Below are 19,371 nucleotides of genomic sequence, written 5' to 3'. Positions count from 1 at the left end.
CACAACACCGACGCCTGCGCACGTGGGTGCATAACGGTCGGCCCGCTTGCGACCGGTCCGCCTAGCGCGACACCTAGCGGCTTAGAGCTTTGGAACTTGGGACTTTGGAACTAACATAACACGGAAGAGGTCTTGAGTTTTGTCTCAGTCAGCGTCAAATACTTCGTGAAAACCAAATTTGCCATAAAGTTCAAAGTCAAAATTTCTTTATTTGCATACACTACAAATTTATATAGTGCTTACAAATCGTCAAATATTTTGCTCTCAAGGAGCCTCTACATGTCTCATAATCTTTTTACCCTACCAGCGCTTCGAGACCAACATTTGGCAAGTGCTGAGAAGAAGCGCCGCAACAAACTCAGTCACCACTGTCTGCCGGTTAAAATAAATAAATTAAAAAAGCAGTAGTACCTAGTTACATTTGGTTCAGGAGCAACCACGCATTCTTGTATGGTGTATCTTATAAGAATGGGTATACAAAATTGCGTGGTATTTTAAACAAGGTAGTAACTTGCTAATATCTAGACTTACAGATTAAGACATTTAAATACTAGTAGAAATGACTCGCATAAATAAATTTGAATAACTTGGATTGACCAGTCCCCGAAAGCAGCGCCTGTTCACAGACATGACGAGTGAACCAGCCATCGCTTCACTCGACCATATTAGAGGGAATGTAACGGAAATATTCGCATGCTTCTTTGTTATAATTGGAATAAGGTTGTGTTTTCAACTTTTTGGTCATTTTGGATGTCACGAACTATTTGACGCTGACTGTACGTCCGAATCCTTCACTCTTTTCATCATAGAGGCCTATAGTAGTGGAAATTCTTAGGCAATACTTTGTCCAGCAGTGAACGTCATTTGGTTGAAATGGAACAAACGAACAAAGTACTATTTCCCTAATTATCATAAAAAAAATGTTTTGAAATCGGTAAAAGTTAGTAAATTTATTCAGGAGATGTTTTTTGAGCTTATACAAAGTATTCAACAAAACCACTTAATTCAAGCCTTTGGGTCAAATTCAAACATTAATGCGTAGGAGTTGAACTTTGTTTCAATATTTTTACCCGACTACGCCAGTAGGAGTGTTATGTTTTTCGAGTGTATGTATTTACTTAATAGCTCAGTGAGATAAATAATTGACCAGTACCTAACTATTTTCTTGAGGCACTTTTTACATTATGCGCGGAAGTGAAGATAAAAAGCTCACTGGCCACAAAAAATAATAATACAATATTATCAATCTATCAATATAAACTTATTCAATGGCTTTTTTCACCAAAGTTTATGGAGATTATGGTTTGTGCCAGCTTCGCTAAATAAATGAGGTAATAAGTTCTTTAGGGATATATTTTTGCAAATTAATCAATCAGTTATAATGGTTATTCTGTCTATAGCAAGATTGATTGAGAAATGCTTGAGAAAGTTGTTGATAAACAGACATTATTTTGTCTAAAACATGGAAGAACCCAAAGGAACGAAGAAATTTTGATTTTCTTTTTAAGTAGGTGGTTCAGACAAGGTGGACCGACGACCTCATAAAGAATAAGAATAAGAATAAATTTATTACTTAATAAAACTTAGCCTAGATACATTTGATTTCACTTACTTAAATTAAGGTTAGTGTGCGAAGGTAAAATTATTAATAATAATTATTAATTAATAATATAAAGGTAGCAGGAAGGTGCAGGATGCAGGCCGCTACAAATCGGTCATTATGGAAATCATTGAAGGAGGCTTATGTTCAGTAGTCGATGTCCTATGGCTGAAATGATGATGATGATGTTCAGAAACTTTTGCAAGGAAAACAGTTTGCAAAAAAGCTTTTTTTTCGTGAATAAGTTTCTAATTTTTCTTGATCAATAGCACATTGCGAAAATAAGTTGCCTATTAGGTATATCATCAATCATGCCAGCATACTTCGTTGATTTCATTATTATGGCTAAAAAATAAGTAGGCAATCAAATAATGATGACATTTTGTACTTTTTGGTCGTTTTTAGTAGTGTCCGAAGCTTCCTGTGTGTGTGCGCGTATGCGTATGTAGTGGGGTGACCATGATTTCAGTTAGTTGCAGGACAAGGAAAACAAAAGCTCTCTCCACCACCTCAAGTCTCAACATGTAAAAACGTTCTGATTATGAGGGACCACGGTTTCATGAAAATTGTAAAAAAAAAATCTTGAAAAATAATGCACAGATATTAAATTTCGCATCTGCACTCCTCTCACCTGAGGAGTAATTTTGATGCCTTTATAGAAAATGGTAGTTGACCGCAGTCTATTGACATACTTTTGGTGAACTACCAAAACTACTCTTCCATCCATAGATGTTAAAGGCAAGCTATGACGTCACTAGTTTGTGAACGCAAAAACTATTATTTGAGTTCAAAGTTCTAAAAATCCACAATGACTTTTGCAGAATTTATTTTTTAATTAGTATTTCTAATTAGCGCAGGACCGTTATAGAAAATATATGGAAATAAATGGAAAACCTTGGGGGAGGCCTTTGTCCAGCAGTGGACGTCATTTTTGCGAAACGAACGAACAAATTAGTGTTTTGAAATAATGAGGGTTTTCGCGTAATGAAAAATCCGCCAGATGGCAATACGTAGACGCGAGGTCCAAATGCTGCTTGATTGGTTATTTTTGACATGACATTGACAGATATGTTAAAATCCACCAATCACGCAGCAGTCAGACCCCATATCCACGTCCCGCCATCTAGCGGATCTTTCATACGCGAAAACCCTCATTAGTGAAACTTCCCAATTGTCCGTTTAAAGCCATACATCATGGTCGCCCTATAGCCGGGGCTCGGTGCGCAGCTGTCGCGGGCGCAGCTGTGCGCGCAGATTGCCGACCTGTTGGCTTCCACCGAGCCTCTGAGGATTTGGATATAGGCTGTATGGCCTATAGAGCCTTTTCTCTACCCTGAGAGCTTAGTGTGAGTTTACATCAAACGCCCACACTACGTCGCTTGCCTCTCTAACTGACGTAACTGACATTTTGCAAAATTTTCAAGTGATTAGACAGATCGATTCGTCTTGCGAAACTGTACCTCTAGCATGAACAACTTTCGTCTTCTAATCGTTTGCGTATTCGACAAAATTCGATACTCAACCTTCAAATCGAACGATAACGTGACAATTTTGATCCTCAAAATAAGTTTCGTGCAACCATTTCTCATACAAAGTTCACTTTACGACACGTTCACAAGGGCGTTGTTGTGTTGTAGTTTTCGTACTAAATCTATTGATGGCGATTCGAATACGCAAACGATTCGAACTCGAAAGTTTTTCGTGCTAGCCGTACTGAGATCTTAGTGTGTTTACATCAAACGTCCTCACTAGTGAGCGCGTTAAAAAATAGACGAAAATTTTAGCTCTTGAAATTTTCCGCTAGGGCGCTGTACAATCTGTCATACATTTTTTTACGCGCTCACTAGACTAGTGACGACGTTTTATGTAAACTCACTAACGCCCGTATTCAAAAACATTACTATGAGGTCTCACAGTGCGCGTGGACGCACAGGGTGACACATGAACCAATAACAGAGCTCTATTCAACGCTGTGCGTTCGATTTGCTGCTTCACTTGAGCAAGTATCAATTGTGAATACGGGCGTAAGCCCTCAGGTGCCTATTTGAACTCTTTTTGGATAGATGCTGTAGGGCCTGTAGAACCTTTTGGTTATCCTGGTGTTTTCGCCAGATTTAAAGCCTGGTCCGTGAGCACGTAATTATGTTGCTGTCGCGCTCGCACACTCACTGCGGGCGCGCGTCGCACATTCGCGACAGCAATATAATTACGCGCGAGCGACAAGGATGGGCAGCTTGGGGTCATTGGACGGGATTCTACGTGCTCACGGACCAGGCTTTAGATAGGCTGTATTAACCTTTGACTAATCTGGGTCTAAAGATATGACGATATAATAATATAGTAGATGCGAAAAGGCCTATGGCATATTAAATTTTATGGTCTAAGAAAATATAACGGTAACATACTTTAAAGTTACGACTTAATCAAATAAACGAGAAGGTGAGAGACTATGGTAACTTATTAATATGAGCATATGAATAAATACTGAACGATTAGATATCGGTCGTTGACTTGTTGATACACACCTGATATACAGGATGTCTAAATTAATTAATCTTTACTCTTTTCACACACTCATACAATCTATCTCCACTCTTGTATAATTTGCTTGTTGTTGTAAATTTGTATTTATGTAAGTAAATTACCCAAAGGCAGTCGTCAATTCAGTCCACCCGCATAAAAATTGATTGGCAAAATGTTACTTGGTTTCTCGCGATACAGGTGCATACCTACCTAGTGCGAGAACCGCTACCAACACTTCTTCACAATCCACCATAGCATGTAATTAGCTTAAGACTGTCATTCCGTTTTTTGTAAATCTGTCTTGCTTAAATAAAGATTTTATTATTATTATTTTATTATCTTTGAGGTATCAAATTAATATTTGTGAAAAAGCTTAAGGTCCGTTTAATACCAAAGTGTAGAGGTGAAGAATATGTATTAGAATAATCAACTACATTTCTGAACCATAGCTGAGCGGAGAGGTGATGTAGAAATAACGAAATCTGTTCGGTTTTCAACCTCCTCTTTTCTCCTCTTAGGTGGATACCGGTACTAACAAAATAAATGTTCTATTGTGTCTAGTCTAAACGATTCGACAGTTAAAATACTTAAAATCAATTCAGAGTACCTTTTTAAAAAGGCCTACATACTAATAAATAATTTTTGAATTTGAATATGGATGCCTTTTGTGTATGAACTAGGGATGTTATGGATGGAGTTTCGGTTATGGATACGGTTACGGATATAGGAATAATATTATACCGGTTTCGGTAACGGTTACGGATATTTTTTTATTTCGGATATCCGAAAGTTTCGGTTACGGTAACGGATATCTGTGCTTTAGAATGCAATTTACAATAGTTGTCCAACACGGTTCATTCATGGCCGCACACTTTACATCGAATAAAAAGTAATAAAAAAATAAAAATTGATACTAGATGGCATTACAAAGGTAAATTAGGCTGTTATGCCTTTACATAATTATTATAATTCTATACAAAAAATAATTTAAACTGCCTTCATCCGAAACTATCTGAAACTTTTGAATCGGTTACGGTTTCGGATATTTTTTTATTTCGGATATCCGAAGGTTTCGGTTACGGTTACGGATATCCATAACATCCCTGATAGGTATAAACTACCTGCGACTAATTATTATTGATTGCCTTTCCCTCCCTATTTTTAATGCAACATAACTGTCCCCTTGTCTTGCCCTCCATCGCGACTAAAGGTTGTCTGGAAGAGATCGCATTAGCGATAAGGTCGCCTATGTTGTTACATCTTGTGGTTTTGTAATTAATTACTTTGTGGTTTTCGAAAGAGAGTTAGGAATTGAAGAAAGAAAGTAGAGTCTATGGCCGAGTTGCACCACCTAACTTTAACCGTACTTACGTAACTTAACTATAACGATAACCGGTGTTTTCTGTATGAAGTTTGACCGATTTTTGACGTTTGTTAAAGTTAAAGTAAGATGGTGCAAACCCAGCCTTAAAGTTGATAACTTACGTAATGCATATTAAAAATGTAGAGTGTGGAATTACACTTAAGGTAGGATTGAAGTGATTGTAATATTGATATCCCACCGATTTACAGCTTGTGATTCTAGTTTGAAGCGTACCTCTTAGAAAAATCCTGAAAAATCTGAAAATCTTAACTTCTCATAAATCACTCTACTTTATGTTAGCTGGTGAAAACAGCATGAAAATCCGTATAGTCGTTCTTGAGTTTATCACAAATAGACAGACGTGGCGGACATTATATTGTGACAATAAAACTAAAAAGATGTTTTTAAAAGTTTTCCCCTCAGGTCTCAACTCATTGAAATTAATATTCTTTAGACGTGGCCAACATTACTACTCACAATAAAGGTAGCATTCGGATCAAGACGACCGCGACGAGAGACCGCGACCCGAGACCGCGACCGGCGACCGGTCGCAGGTCGCAGGGCGACAGCTACTTACGAATCTTCGCGACACGAGTCGTGCGACCCATACGAAACTTAGTATGTTTGCAGTTAAAATAAAATAGTACCTATCTGTAAACAATAAAAATAAGTACCTTTTCTAATAAAAATATGTATCATTTGAACTTACTTGTTTTATTTAATGCTTTTCCAATTTTTTCCCAAATATTGTCTCTCACAGTATTATCTTTATAAGCTTGAAGTCTCGTATCGAATACAGGTGCGTTTTTACTTACTAATTTTATTAAAATTTCGTCTTCGTGCGAAGAAATACGGCCATTTTGCATCTGTCGCGTCACGGCACTGCCTTGTGAGCGACCGAGTCGCGCGACGCAAGTAGCCGGCAGGCCACGCCCACACGTCGCGCGACTCGGTCGCTTGCATCCGTCAGCACTTCCTATTAATTCATATAAAGCAGTGGGTCGCGGTCGCCGGTCGCGGTCTCGAGTCGCGGTCTCGCGTCGCGGTCGTCTTGATCCGAATGCTACCTTAAGATAACATCATTGAATATTACTCGTATAATGAAGAGATTAAGAGTAGGCGCACACCGTTGATTTTTCGTCGGCCGATAGTTTAGTCGGGCAGTTGATCAGTATGGGCATGTATGAGAGTGCGCACACTACGCCGATTCGATTTGGCCGATTCTTCATACAAATTAAAATCGGGCACAACTATCGGCCAACTAAAAATCAACGGTGTGCGCCTACACTAAGTAGTACTTTAATAAAAGCTTCTATATCAGTATCATAACAAATAACTGAGTATTTAAACGCAATACTTATGGAAAGAATAGAAACTAGGGCAAGGATTTCGATCCCCAATGGTAATTATAAGTCTGCCTATTGAAACTCAAACAGGATTTTCTAAAGGAGGATTAGAATTGATTTGGACATCAAAACATGATCTTCTTTTAGATATAAGTACTTCCAATAAAACTACGTATTTCTGTTGTGTGATTACAGACTCTTTAAAGTTATTTGAGACAAAGAAGCAAAAATATGTCATGGTCCATTTAGAAGACCATTATGTTCGAAATTATAAAACTCATTTTATTTTTTTCAAGTTTAAAAAGCACTTTTACGGTCTTTATAGTTTTTAGAAGTTTGCCTAAGGGCTGATTTTTCAATAGAACTGTCATTTTGAATTATTTGCCATACTGAAACTGTAATTAGGTATGCCAAACTTATTCTTCAGTTATAAGTTATCTGGCTATTAAAAATCAGGCTTACCTAAATGGATTTTCCTTATTTATTTAAAAATACTCCGAGTATTTTTATTTAATTTATACTGTTTCAAAAATGACTCTATTTGCCGACTTGCCTATTTGATTTATTAATAGGTACCTATTTAAATATTCCGTATAGAAGCTTTCCGTAGCAGCTTATCGATAGAAGAATTTTAAATTCAGTTTCCTAAAATAAATTCTACACACATACGAATTTTTTATGTAATAGTTTGTATGGTAATATGTTTGCTTGCATAATAAGTTGTACAAACGTCGGCACGTCAACGTAAACGCTATAGTATCTTATGTAGTTATATTAGGTACGATTTTGGAATAAAATGTACAGCCTGATGTACTGTAGTACATAATATGGGCAACAACAACAGGACAGGTGGATTGGGCATCGCGAACACATTGCGTCTGCAAAAAAGGGGGGAATGTCGCAATCAGGGTGAGGAGGGTGCAAAAAGTAAATTAATATTAATAAGGATTAAAAGAAAAATATGGAAATACCTACAACCTACATGTTATCTTAAAAGTAAAGTTTCAGTTTGTTCGATGGCGCAGTGGTTCGATAAATCGCTGTTAAAGGTCCTGGGTTCCATTCCGTCGATTTAGAATTAAATTAAAACTCTTTGTCTGGTCTCTTGTGTCTCCAAAAACGTTTTACATAATAAAATGGTAGTACGTAAATAGTGCTTCTTCATTTTTATCTGTTTTGGGATATATTACCTACCTAACCAAGTAGTAATTAAACCATTATAAAATTGGGATGAATACCAAATTACCAACCAATAAAAATAGTTTTTGCAAAAAATTCGATGGTAACATTCCATACGCGACTGTACTTTTGTTAAAATTAATAAACGATAATTAACTTTTAAAAAAAATAAAACCGACTTCAAATGCGTGAACACAAAAAAAAACTAAAAATTAAAAATATTGCGTATAAAAAAGTTCATCCCCAATTTTCCACCCTTGGGGGTGAAATATTTTCTTCAAATTCGCATGAAACCACCCTTTTGATAATACCTATTCAACAAAAAAATAATCGTTCAAATTGATTTATAATCGGCGGAGATATTGCGTATAAAAAAGTTCATCCCCAATTTTCCACCCTTGGGGGTTGTTTTTTCTATTATTTAATTTAAATGGGACCACCCTTGAGGTATTACCTATACGCCGAAAAAAGATTTGTTCAAATCGGTTCATAATTGGCGGAGTTATCGCGTAACAAACATAGAAAAAAAAAAAAAACATACGGGTCGAATTGAGAAACTCCTCCTTTTTTGAAGTCGGTTGAAAACCATTATATTTTTATGTTACTGTCGATTGACTGTCGTATTTGACTATCATTTGAATGGAGCCTTTTCCCATCACAAAGCGCGTGCCAAATTGCATTTATCATTGCACCAAAAGCTACCTGAACTGACCACGAACCGAGCGGCCTAAGAAAATAAAGGTGGCGTCGAATCTTGGCGTGCGCGAGCGCAGCTGGCGAGCCATCTGCGCGCGCATCTGGGCCGGCAGGAGGCTCACGTAAGGCTGGCTACACACGTTGGCCCTAATGTTGGTAGGTTGGTACCAAGTCCGACGACGACATTCAACGCCACCTCAGCCACAGGACGTCATCATCATTTCAGCCACAGGACGTCCACTGCTGAACATAGGCCTCCCCCAATGACTTCCACATCGCACGGTTGCACAGTGATTCGAGTAGAACAAGCTAGCTGGACAATATTATTTTTTTACTTTAATGGGTTTAATACACGCATTACTTACTTTTTTGTGCAATTTAAGATTAATTAGGCTTGTTATTATAATTATTATAGGTAGGTTTGAAAAAAAAAATTTTTTTTGTTAATAAAATATTTATTTCCTAAAATCAAGAGAAACAGACTAAAAAGGAAAGAAGAAACTAACTTTACAGTATAATAATAATTGGTCTTATGATGTATTAGGTGTTAAAGTATGAAATTCCCGTTTTTTATGGAGAATTTAATGAAAATCAATTTTTCGATATAAACATTTTTGCGATTTATATGGAACAAAGAAACTCCGTTTTTTTTAATTTAGTGGGTAGACTGGGACAACATTAATGACTTGCCAAGTGGCCAGCAGACATTTGCGCTGCAGCTTCAGCAGCCAATATCAGTTCTCAAGTACTTCTTGAGGAAATGAGGTCTAAAAGTCTTCTTCTTTTCGTCTTTTTGCTGGACTCGTCGAACTCCTTGAGTGGTCGTCCAGGTGTAGAATCTTTCGACGTGGAAGACTGAACTTTATGAACAGAAACATGTAACACTATGGCTCCGGGAATCCACTCAGTTTTGTTTTTCATGAAGCGTTCCCTGTTTTGCCGTATTTCGTCCATTGAAATGAAATTGAAACGCGACTGATGCTATTCTTCAACTCTCTCAGCGAATTTTCGTGATCCCAATACATCACATTTTGAGAATATAAATTAAAAATCATGCTATTCTGGTCACTTTTTCAATGTTTTAATAATTAATCAAAAATCTTGATTTTTTATTAATCTGAAAAAATAAAGTTGTTGTGCAAAAGTGTGCAAACTGAAACTGGTATATTTGAATACTAGAGGGTTACAGCTACCATATATATAAATTCCAGACTGGGGTCAAGTGGGGGCATACAACTTCTAGTCTTCCAAACATACAATTTTGAGAAAAATATAAAGGTCAACATTTCGCCATACTTTTTAAAACTATGTGCATTATTATGCACCTTATTGTACAGAAAATAAAAAGTGCTTACCCTTATCTTCAAAATTCATCACACAAATATTTGGTCACCATAGTAAAAAATAATGTCAGGTGTTGTCAAAAGTCGAGCAAAATTAGGAATTAAAAATTACACTATCCTCATATCCTCACTTACCATGTTAATTACTCACGACTAGGTAATTAACAAAGTAAAAAATTGTGGAATCCTTAATGTCTGGGATGTTGTTTATCGTTTTTTATAAACGATAATCAGAAATTCAACAATGACTTTTGTCCAGCTAGCTTGTTCTACACGAATCACAGTGGGTTGGTAGCGGCCTTTATCAGGTCGTCGGTCCACCTTGTGGGTGTGCGTCCCACGCTGCGTTTTCCGGTACGTGGCCTCCATTCCAGAACCTTGCTGCCCCATCGGCCGTCATCGGCATCGGCATTCAACGTGTGGATTTAGTAAATAGTATTGGCATCAATAAGGTGAATGTCGCAGGAAGAGCCTGGATGCGGGCAGCGCAGGACCGTTCATTATGGAAAACCTTGGAGGAGGCCTTTGTCCAGCAGTGGACGTCATTTGGCTGAAACGACGACGACGATTGGCATCAATGTTGGGACAAGCAATTTTTCTAGATCCGCACGTTGTATGAGAGCGGGCCATTAGGGACGTGAGGAGGCTCACTTAAGGCCGGCTTTACACTTGTCTCAACGCCATTCGTCCATCGTGTGGATCTAGAAATCTTACCTAAGTTTGACGCCATAACAACTATATTAACAGCAGTGGAATTCACTGCCTTCTGTCTTTCCCGAGCATTCATATTCATATTCATTTATTGCATTATGATCCGGATTTCAAGGCGAAAGTGAAAAGTGCATCTAACTTAACACCAGGTGCGATTGCAGTCAAATATATACTTTGCTTTCGGCAGTTGGAGGTAAGATAGCCAGTTCCTCTTTGATTGAGGATTCCGGGTGAAGTTCGTTGCCACCTTCGGCCTAATCATCAGGTGAAATGCAGGCCAAGAACTTCCTTGTTGTGCATAAAAATAATAATGATAAATGGGACATTAATATAAACGATGGGAATGTTGAGACAAGCTATTTTCTAGCTGTACCTTCTACAAGTTGGACGAGTTGGACCAACGTTGGGGCCAACGTGTGTAGCCGGCTTAACGTGCTCATGCCATGGTGCCCATGATTGAATTGACAAACAATTATTGATAACGCACTTTGAGTGACGTGCGGGGAAAGCGGCAGCTGATAAGAAATCTGGTGAAAGAACTAGAGCTTTTATTTTATTTATTTAAAAATGAGGGAAATTGGTATTTGGTTGTGGGACACTGATAAGAACCTTCATTGGTTGGGCTTATATTGGCGGTCAAGTTGTAGATCTTGGCTACATAGGAGTTGCAGTTGTGGAAACGAAAGGTGTGAATAGTCCAGATTGGAACCATTTTAAATTCATGTTTTTAAACTTTTTAACTTTTGGATACCTTTTGTTTTTAGTTTTTTGGGTCATTTGTTGTCTTTTCGTTTGAGCTGACAGCGCATTTTGTTAATTATAATAACTTTTTTCATATATTCCATCTCTAATTTTTATGTGTTTGGTAGTAAAGGAAATGTATTAATTAATTAAGAATTGTATCTATTCAAACGACTTCCTCATCGCATTTCTCTGTCTGCTAAGGCTAATTTTGGAAACTTTCTTTGGGGAAATGATACGGTTTTATTAATTAACCAGCTTTCCGCCCGCGGCTTCGCCCGCGTGGAATTTTGTATTTCACAGAAAAACTTTATCACGCGCGTTCCTGTTTCAAAAACCGGGATAAAAACTATCCTATGTCCTTTCCCGTGACTCAAGCTATCTCTATGCCAAATTACATCAAAATCGGTTCAGTGGTTTTAGCGTGAAAGAGAGACAGACAGATGTTACTTTCGCATTTATAATATTAGTATAGATATAGATTAGTATAGATAGTATAGATTGATAGACTGATTTAATTGTGTGATGTCGAAAGTTCATTCATTAATATTGTCAACAATCACTCAATGCTCAGCTATTCTTGGGTCCATGTCAGGATAAACCTCTGTGGTATAGTGGTAAGACCACCTGCATAATACCCGGAGGTACCGGATTCGACTCCCAGTGCGAGCAGATTTTTCTGTTAGGTTTAGTTGGTGGTAGGGCTCGTTCTAAGTCCGCCTGGCTGGTCCACCGTCTTACCTAAGTATGTCGCCATAACAACATTGTTAACAGCAATGTTGTGTTCCGGCAGTTAGTGGTAAGATAGCCAGTTCCTCTGTGGTTGAGGATTCCGGGTGAAGCTCGCTTCCACCTTCGACCTGATAATCACTTTCCATCAGGTGAGATGCAGACAAAGAGCTTCCTCGTTGTGGATAAAAAAACACATCCGGATCGATAAAATGATAAGAATTTTGATTTCATGCTCATTGCTCATTTTAGACCGCCATTTCATAAGCTGTCATCTGAGTCACCGAATTCAGGAACTGATTCATCATTTCAGCGTCTATCCCAGATGAAACTCATATCAAACGAGTGGCCATGCGTGATATTAATTTATTATGTAATTTAATAGCTCAGCGTCATTCATTGGGCAGGGAATTCCGCTGATTCACTCGTGCCAAATATGCGGTGGTTTGTGTCAATGAAGCACGTCACAAAGCGAGGCCTCAAGATAGCCTGTGCTGTTTCCTTTATAGTTATAGTATAGTGAGTATAGTACAGTTTACCATGGTCAAAATAGAGTAAAGGGCAGTAGGCTCCTATACGGCGTAATCACTACTGCACTTAATTAAGTTTCTGCCTTTATTAAATCCCTATTACATTTCCATTTAGAGTCTCATGCATGAGTAACTTGTTATCTCACGTGCTGTTTTTTTACACAACTTGAATGGGAAACACTAGAAAATAGTCTACGCGTTTGACTAGTCCAACGGTGAAGGATGGTAAAAAAAAATATAGAAGTATAGCATTTTTGTGATGTAAATTATTTGTAAAAACTAATTTGTATTCTGTTGCTGTGCCTAAATAAAAAAATAGCATATTTATTCTGGCAAAAACTTTCACTAAATAACCGAAGAAGTTTGAAACTTTGCCGAAAAATGGCAATCTTAACACTTAGGATATCCTCAACGAATCCTCAATCGAATATCCTACATTTTGACGTGGTTTCCAAGCCTTTTCTATCCACGTCCATTATGCATCAGTTATCATGCTGACGCCTCATGAAGGTTGACATGGGCGCGCAGGATGTTTAGACTGGCGACTTGCTGACTGGCGCCCACCGCGGCTGCAGAGGTACACAATACTATGGTTTAATAGCTGTTAAACCACCATTTAAGATGTCATCTGGAACTATTAAGCCCCTAAAAGCCTAAAGGCAAGAATAATCAGGCCCCTACTAGACTAAGGCTGAGTTGCATCACCTAACTTTGACTGTAACCTTAACGATATACGGTGTTTTTGTATGGAATTTGACAGAATTTTGACGTTTGTAAAAGTTAAATTAACCCTTAAATGCATGATTTTTTATTTAGTTATGAAAAAAATATTTCAATTAGGTTTTTAGTCACAGATAGGGGGAAAAATAATAAAAAAAATCTTAGTACGAAAAAAAAGTATATTTTTGAAAAATAACAGTATGTAGCCAAATGTCTACACCATGCGTTTGTATGCCATAAAATTGTTCTATGGTTTGCTTATTTGGCTTTTCTTTTCAGCATATTTGGCTCGCTATCTGAAAAGGAAATTGAGGCAGCTCTTGCTGCATTAAATGATGGTGCAGTCTCAGAAGATGATGAAAATTTAGATGGTGATAACATCGATTATTACGGGATTTATTGCATGATCTGAATGAGGAGTCCATAGATCATAATGTACCCTTGGAACATAACGAAGACCCTCCCATAGTCTATGAAGAGGAGCACATGTTAGATGGTGTTTCCATGGCGGAACCTGTGGCGGGTACTTCATCGCAATCAAGTTCAGGTATTCCAGGAATTGCTGATCACGTAGCCGTACGGGTCACGTAGATGATTTGGAAAAAAAGAAATTTACCATGGGACGAAGATGGCATTGCTTTTTTAGGTCATTCGGAATTGCCCACAGAAATATCTGACCTGGAGGAGCCATTTTAGATCTTTATCAAGTTCATAAACGATGACATTGTTTCGAAAATTATAGTCGAAACGAATTTATACATTACTCAAAAAGGGTTTACTTCAAATATTCGTATTCTATTAAGACGAATCTCAATAGAACTGACACGAAACACCATCTGAACTAATATATGCTCCTCTTCATAGACTATGGGAGGGTCTCCGTTATGTTCCAAGGGTAAGGTCTTCGTTATGTTCCAAGGGTAGATTATGATCTATGGACTCCTCGTCAAGATCATGCAATAAATCCTGTAAGTTTGGGTAAAAATCGATGTTATCATCATCTAAATTTTCATCATCTTCTGAGACTGCACCATAATTTAAAGCAGCGAGCTGCCTCAATTTCCTTTTCAGATAGCGAGCCAAACATGCTGAAAAGAAAAGCCAAATAAGCAAACCATGGAACAATTCCTATCCGAACAATTTTAGGGCATAAACGCATGGTGTAGACATTTGGCTACATACACAAAAACCAAGTCGAAGGCACATTCGGGATAGATTACCAAAAAATAAGTTATAATAATGAATTCTTACATTATTTCTAACACGTATGTATTTTTTTCCAATCGTTTTAGCAATTAATTCTCACTGAATCCGAAATTCAAATACCACAAATTTTAACACTACCAATTTTTTCTCTTTCGCGATTGCTACGTCAAATATCGGTTAATTTTTTTTCAAATCTACCTTCATTTGCGGTTTTTTTATTTTTATTATGATGTTTCCTATGATATTAGCGTACGTTCAGAAACGCTTATAGAATGTGTTACTTTTTATAATTAAAAAAGTACTTCGTAGACAAATGGCAACACTATGCATTTAAGGGTTAAGATAACATAACTTTGACTGTAACTTTAACGATTTACGGTGTTTTTTGTATAGAATTTGACAGAATTTTGACGTTAGTGAAAGTTAAAGAAGATGATGCGAGCGGCCCAGCCCAAAATGACAAACTTGACAGTTGTAATTCCGAAATACCTAGCTCCGCTTTCCTTATATGTATTGTATTGTATGTTTTCCTTATTTTTCGGTCGGATCCGTAAAGCTATTTCGAATCAAAACTTTTTTGTTAAATCAAATTAGGACCTAGGCAAAATCACGATTAGTTATTTCGAAGAGGCTCTATCTACACAATGTACAGACAACAGATTCGATTTGACGATTGGTTCGCTACATTCTAATTTATGGGTGTTTTGGAGTAGGTCAAAATGTTATTAAATCCAAATTGATAAGTATGCATTTCTTTTAGAGGCTGGTTAGTTTGATGCAAAGCAATTTGTAATACTTGGAATTTTAACCACTTACAGAAAAACTTTACTGTTTGAAGTTAAAGCATAATCAGCTAACTTTATAGTCACGATCGCGCTCGACACACATTTTAACTGTACTCGCCTTATAGCCAGGACGAAAGGTTAACGACCACTGGCCGGTGTCAGAGGGTAGTCCTACGCACAATATCAGCTGACGATAATGATACTGTTTCAAGATTTATAGGACTGTCGCTTCTAGGGTTTCAGGAACAAGGAATGGTTTGCCATCAATTAAATTACGGGTATCGCAAATATTCGCAATAGATAGTTGGTGATGTTATAAATTACTGCCTTAAAAGACCGCCTTAACTGTATAGATGACCCACGCTGAACTGTCCCACCAAACTCAATGACAGGGGGGCGCTACCATCGTTCAACTATATGGTTTCCAACATGGCAAAAATCTGAACCAGCGATCCGGTATTGACGGTGGCGCCCCACTGTCAATGTCATCGACAGGACAGTCCAGTATTTTGGAACTATACGTCAGTTAGGGCTGATTTTTCAATCGTTGGATAAGTCATAACTGAAGAATAACTTTGGCGCTTTGTCAGTTTCAGTATGGGAAATATGTCAAAAAGACAAGCATAATCTTCAGTTTATAGATATTTGACAATTGAAAAATCAGTCCTACACGAAAGTAACTTTGTGTAATAACTGAGACATTTTTAAGTTGACTGAAATTTTGTATTAACTAATATGAACTAGGTACTAGACTTGGAGAAACACATACAAGAGAATACAGTTATCTGAGTAGCAAAATTTTTGGATACAATATTTTACTTATTTACCTACACGGTAACAAACACGTCTTTCTAGAAGCAGAATTAAACAAGATAATTTATGTTACCTTTTTAATTTATTTTTTGAGGATAGATTCTTGATTTCAATTTCTGAAAGAATTGTATAAAGAACTTGATTTATACGTAAAATTTGGAATACACGAATTCTACAAGTAAAAGACATAAACGAGTCAGCCTAAAATAAATTTCAGGTAAAGACATTATTTGAAATTACGATGACGAAAACATTTAGATTTGTGTTTAGTGAGACGCTGTCTAGGTTGGTACATAATAATATCTGCCATGTAAGTGCCTATTCAAAAAGGCCCGGATTACGGATTATTGTAGTTACCATAGCTACAATATCTTATAAAGATAATCATATTATGCTTTATAATCCAGACAAGTTTCATAATAAGTTAACACTATTTCTAGATTCTACAACTTTGTGCATTAAAACAATGATTAATGTGATTAATGCGACTTTTGCAAGTCACTTAGTACGCGTTTGGCTAGTTTTAGTTGAGTATAAGCTACATTTCATACCTAATAGATTTCGACTGTTTTGTGATAAAGTTATCCTGCATTTTTCGAATATATACCATCTTCCTTGTCACTCATAAACAAGGCTGCGTACGCATTATCCTTGAAAAGTAGATCGGAGGCCGTGACTTCACACTCTAATTGCTGAGCGACCCTCCTCAGTCTTACAACACAAACAATTATAGAATTTCGATATTCAGAATGTGAGCGAGCCTGTTAGAGCTAACAATAGTAACTTAAGTTTGCAAAAATTTCTATGGAACGGATACTTTATATTTTCTTGGAATCGCCGACGGGACCGAGGTCGCAGCTTAACCACACAATTCTGCAGTTAAAACAAGGCGTTGTAAACTTTATGCTAATACAGATAAAGCTTTGTGGACTGTTGTTAATATTTGCGTGGATATTGTAGCTTCCTTTTGTTCTAAATGAACGAATTTCGCCGCCTCTGTTGTTTGCGAAAATAGTTTTTTTTATCTATGCTTTGTACTTATCCCTTTGGATACCTGGTTCATTGACTATGGTCTATGGTTCTGTAGACCTAAAGTCCTTTTATCTGTGCTGGATAAGGTCTGCAGGTAAATTTGCATTGAAAACTTATGGTTTTGTATTCGATTTTAAACCCTTATCATCATGAAAGGCGAGGTACTTACTAGAACGAGTGAGGTAATTTTTGAAGGCTCATTTTTATGGAAAGCAGGTAGGCGAGATATTGTTTTTGTTGACGTACGTAAGTTAAGTTTTGTTAGCATCTGCCATAAGAAATATACCATGAAATATTTGTCGATTTCAGTTAAAATCTAAAACTGTGGTTTATCATTTACCTGACATAATTATAGGCATGTAGGTAGTGCTATAATTTTTTGACTGTAGGTATGTTAAAAATACATTGTCAAATGAAAGCAAGAAGAAAATTCTACTGTTTATAAACTACCAAAGACTAGGTTACATTATTTACTATTGAAAAACATTTTTTTTTTATTTTACTACTCAAACATTCTAAATACAACACCACAGAGTAACGCAACAGTGATCTGTGTTTACTTTTTTTAATTCTGCTACAAATCGATGTTTTTTTACGCGATTCCCCCAAAATATGCGTCCCCTCGATAAATAAAACTTTTTGGCGGGCTTTTGTGACATCGATCATAGACAAGTGACGTCACAGAGCATCAATCACCACGTGCCTATGATGAAGGCTATGGTCCTGGTGGACGCGTGAATCTGCGCGCGCAGGTAGTATGGTGGGGCGGTTTGAATGTCGAACAGCAGGGTTGCTAGCGCGGGAAATTAATTTGCAAATAAATAGTGGTATTTTTAAGTTTATTTTTATTTTTATTTGATTTATAAAAGATGATGTTTTACGACTCTCGGTTCCAGGCTTTTAAGCAAACAGTTCGTTGGTATAAGTAAATTTTAATTCTTGCCTGTATATGACGAGGCAAATAAATAATAATGTATCAAGAAGAAAGATGATGAAACTTTCGAAGCTGTCGATAAGTATTAATTACCGCAATGTGATGATTTATTGCTAGACCTTGATTTTGAGGTCACGTTACAACAAGAATTACTTTACTATAGAAATATCTATTAGATAGAAAATCTAGTATAGGTGTTAAAATAATCAAGTTTTTTTTGTTTAAAAAATACCATTGATCAATGAAGTAGGTATATAGACTTCTGTGTTTCTGATAAAAATTTAACAGCCTGCTAATAGTAAACATGAGTAAATAAATAATGAAATTCATTCGTTTGAGAAAATGGGTAACATCATATCAAATTGTAATAGGCTTATATGATGGATTTATATTTATATAGGAGGTTCTCAGTATGTGCACTAGTTAGGTATATTTAGGTATGAATGCCCAATATTTTTTAACAGAACAGTTCATCACCTAAAAGTTAGAGTGAAAGTAAGTAGTAAAGAAAATATATTCTTTATTAAATGTGAAAACTGTTTATTGGATGACATTTAGCTTCTCTCGATAATTTCGATGACCGTGACAATTTTGAGTTCAACTTTCAATAGAACTATTCGAAAAGCTTGCTAAACACGTCACCAGCACCGCGTGTCAAGGATCACAACTTTCATAGACCGACATGGATTTTCCTCGCTTCTTGGGTGGTTTTATCGTCTGGCAACACAATCGGGAAGCTCAGGGAACCACTTCCCAGAACGATAAAGGGCCGGGAGGGGGCAAGGGGTGAGGGAGGGGCGCGACAGCTGCGCTCGCGTCGCTCTCCCCGCTCCTCGCGCCATTCCGTCGCCGGGCGCCGCGCGGGCCGCACGCGCGCTCGCCACAGAAAACCCGCGTAACGATCCGTCGAACTGCGCGCGTGAGTTCCATGTTCGTTGTTTTTGAAGACCGATGGGCGCGGCGCAGGAGCGGCTCCATAGCCGGCCCGTGTGGATGGGTTGTGACTGGCGCTATATTCGGTTGAGTGCGATATTGCACCAGTCCCGGCCTATCCAAGCGGGCCGGGCGTCGAAGACCGCTATTCAGGCACTCAGCATCCGAGGCGCGCAGTCCCGTTACA

Source organism: Ostrinia nubilalis, chromosome 20 (assembly GCF_963855985.1).
Source record: "Ostrinia nubilalis chromosome 20, ilOstNubi1.1, whole genome shotgun sequence".
In the NCBI taxonomy this organism is placed as follows: domain Eukaryota; kingdom Metazoa; phylum Arthropoda; class Insecta; order Lepidoptera; family Crambidae; genus Ostrinia; species Ostrinia nubilalis.
This window is presented reverse-complemented; position numbering follows the sequence as displayed.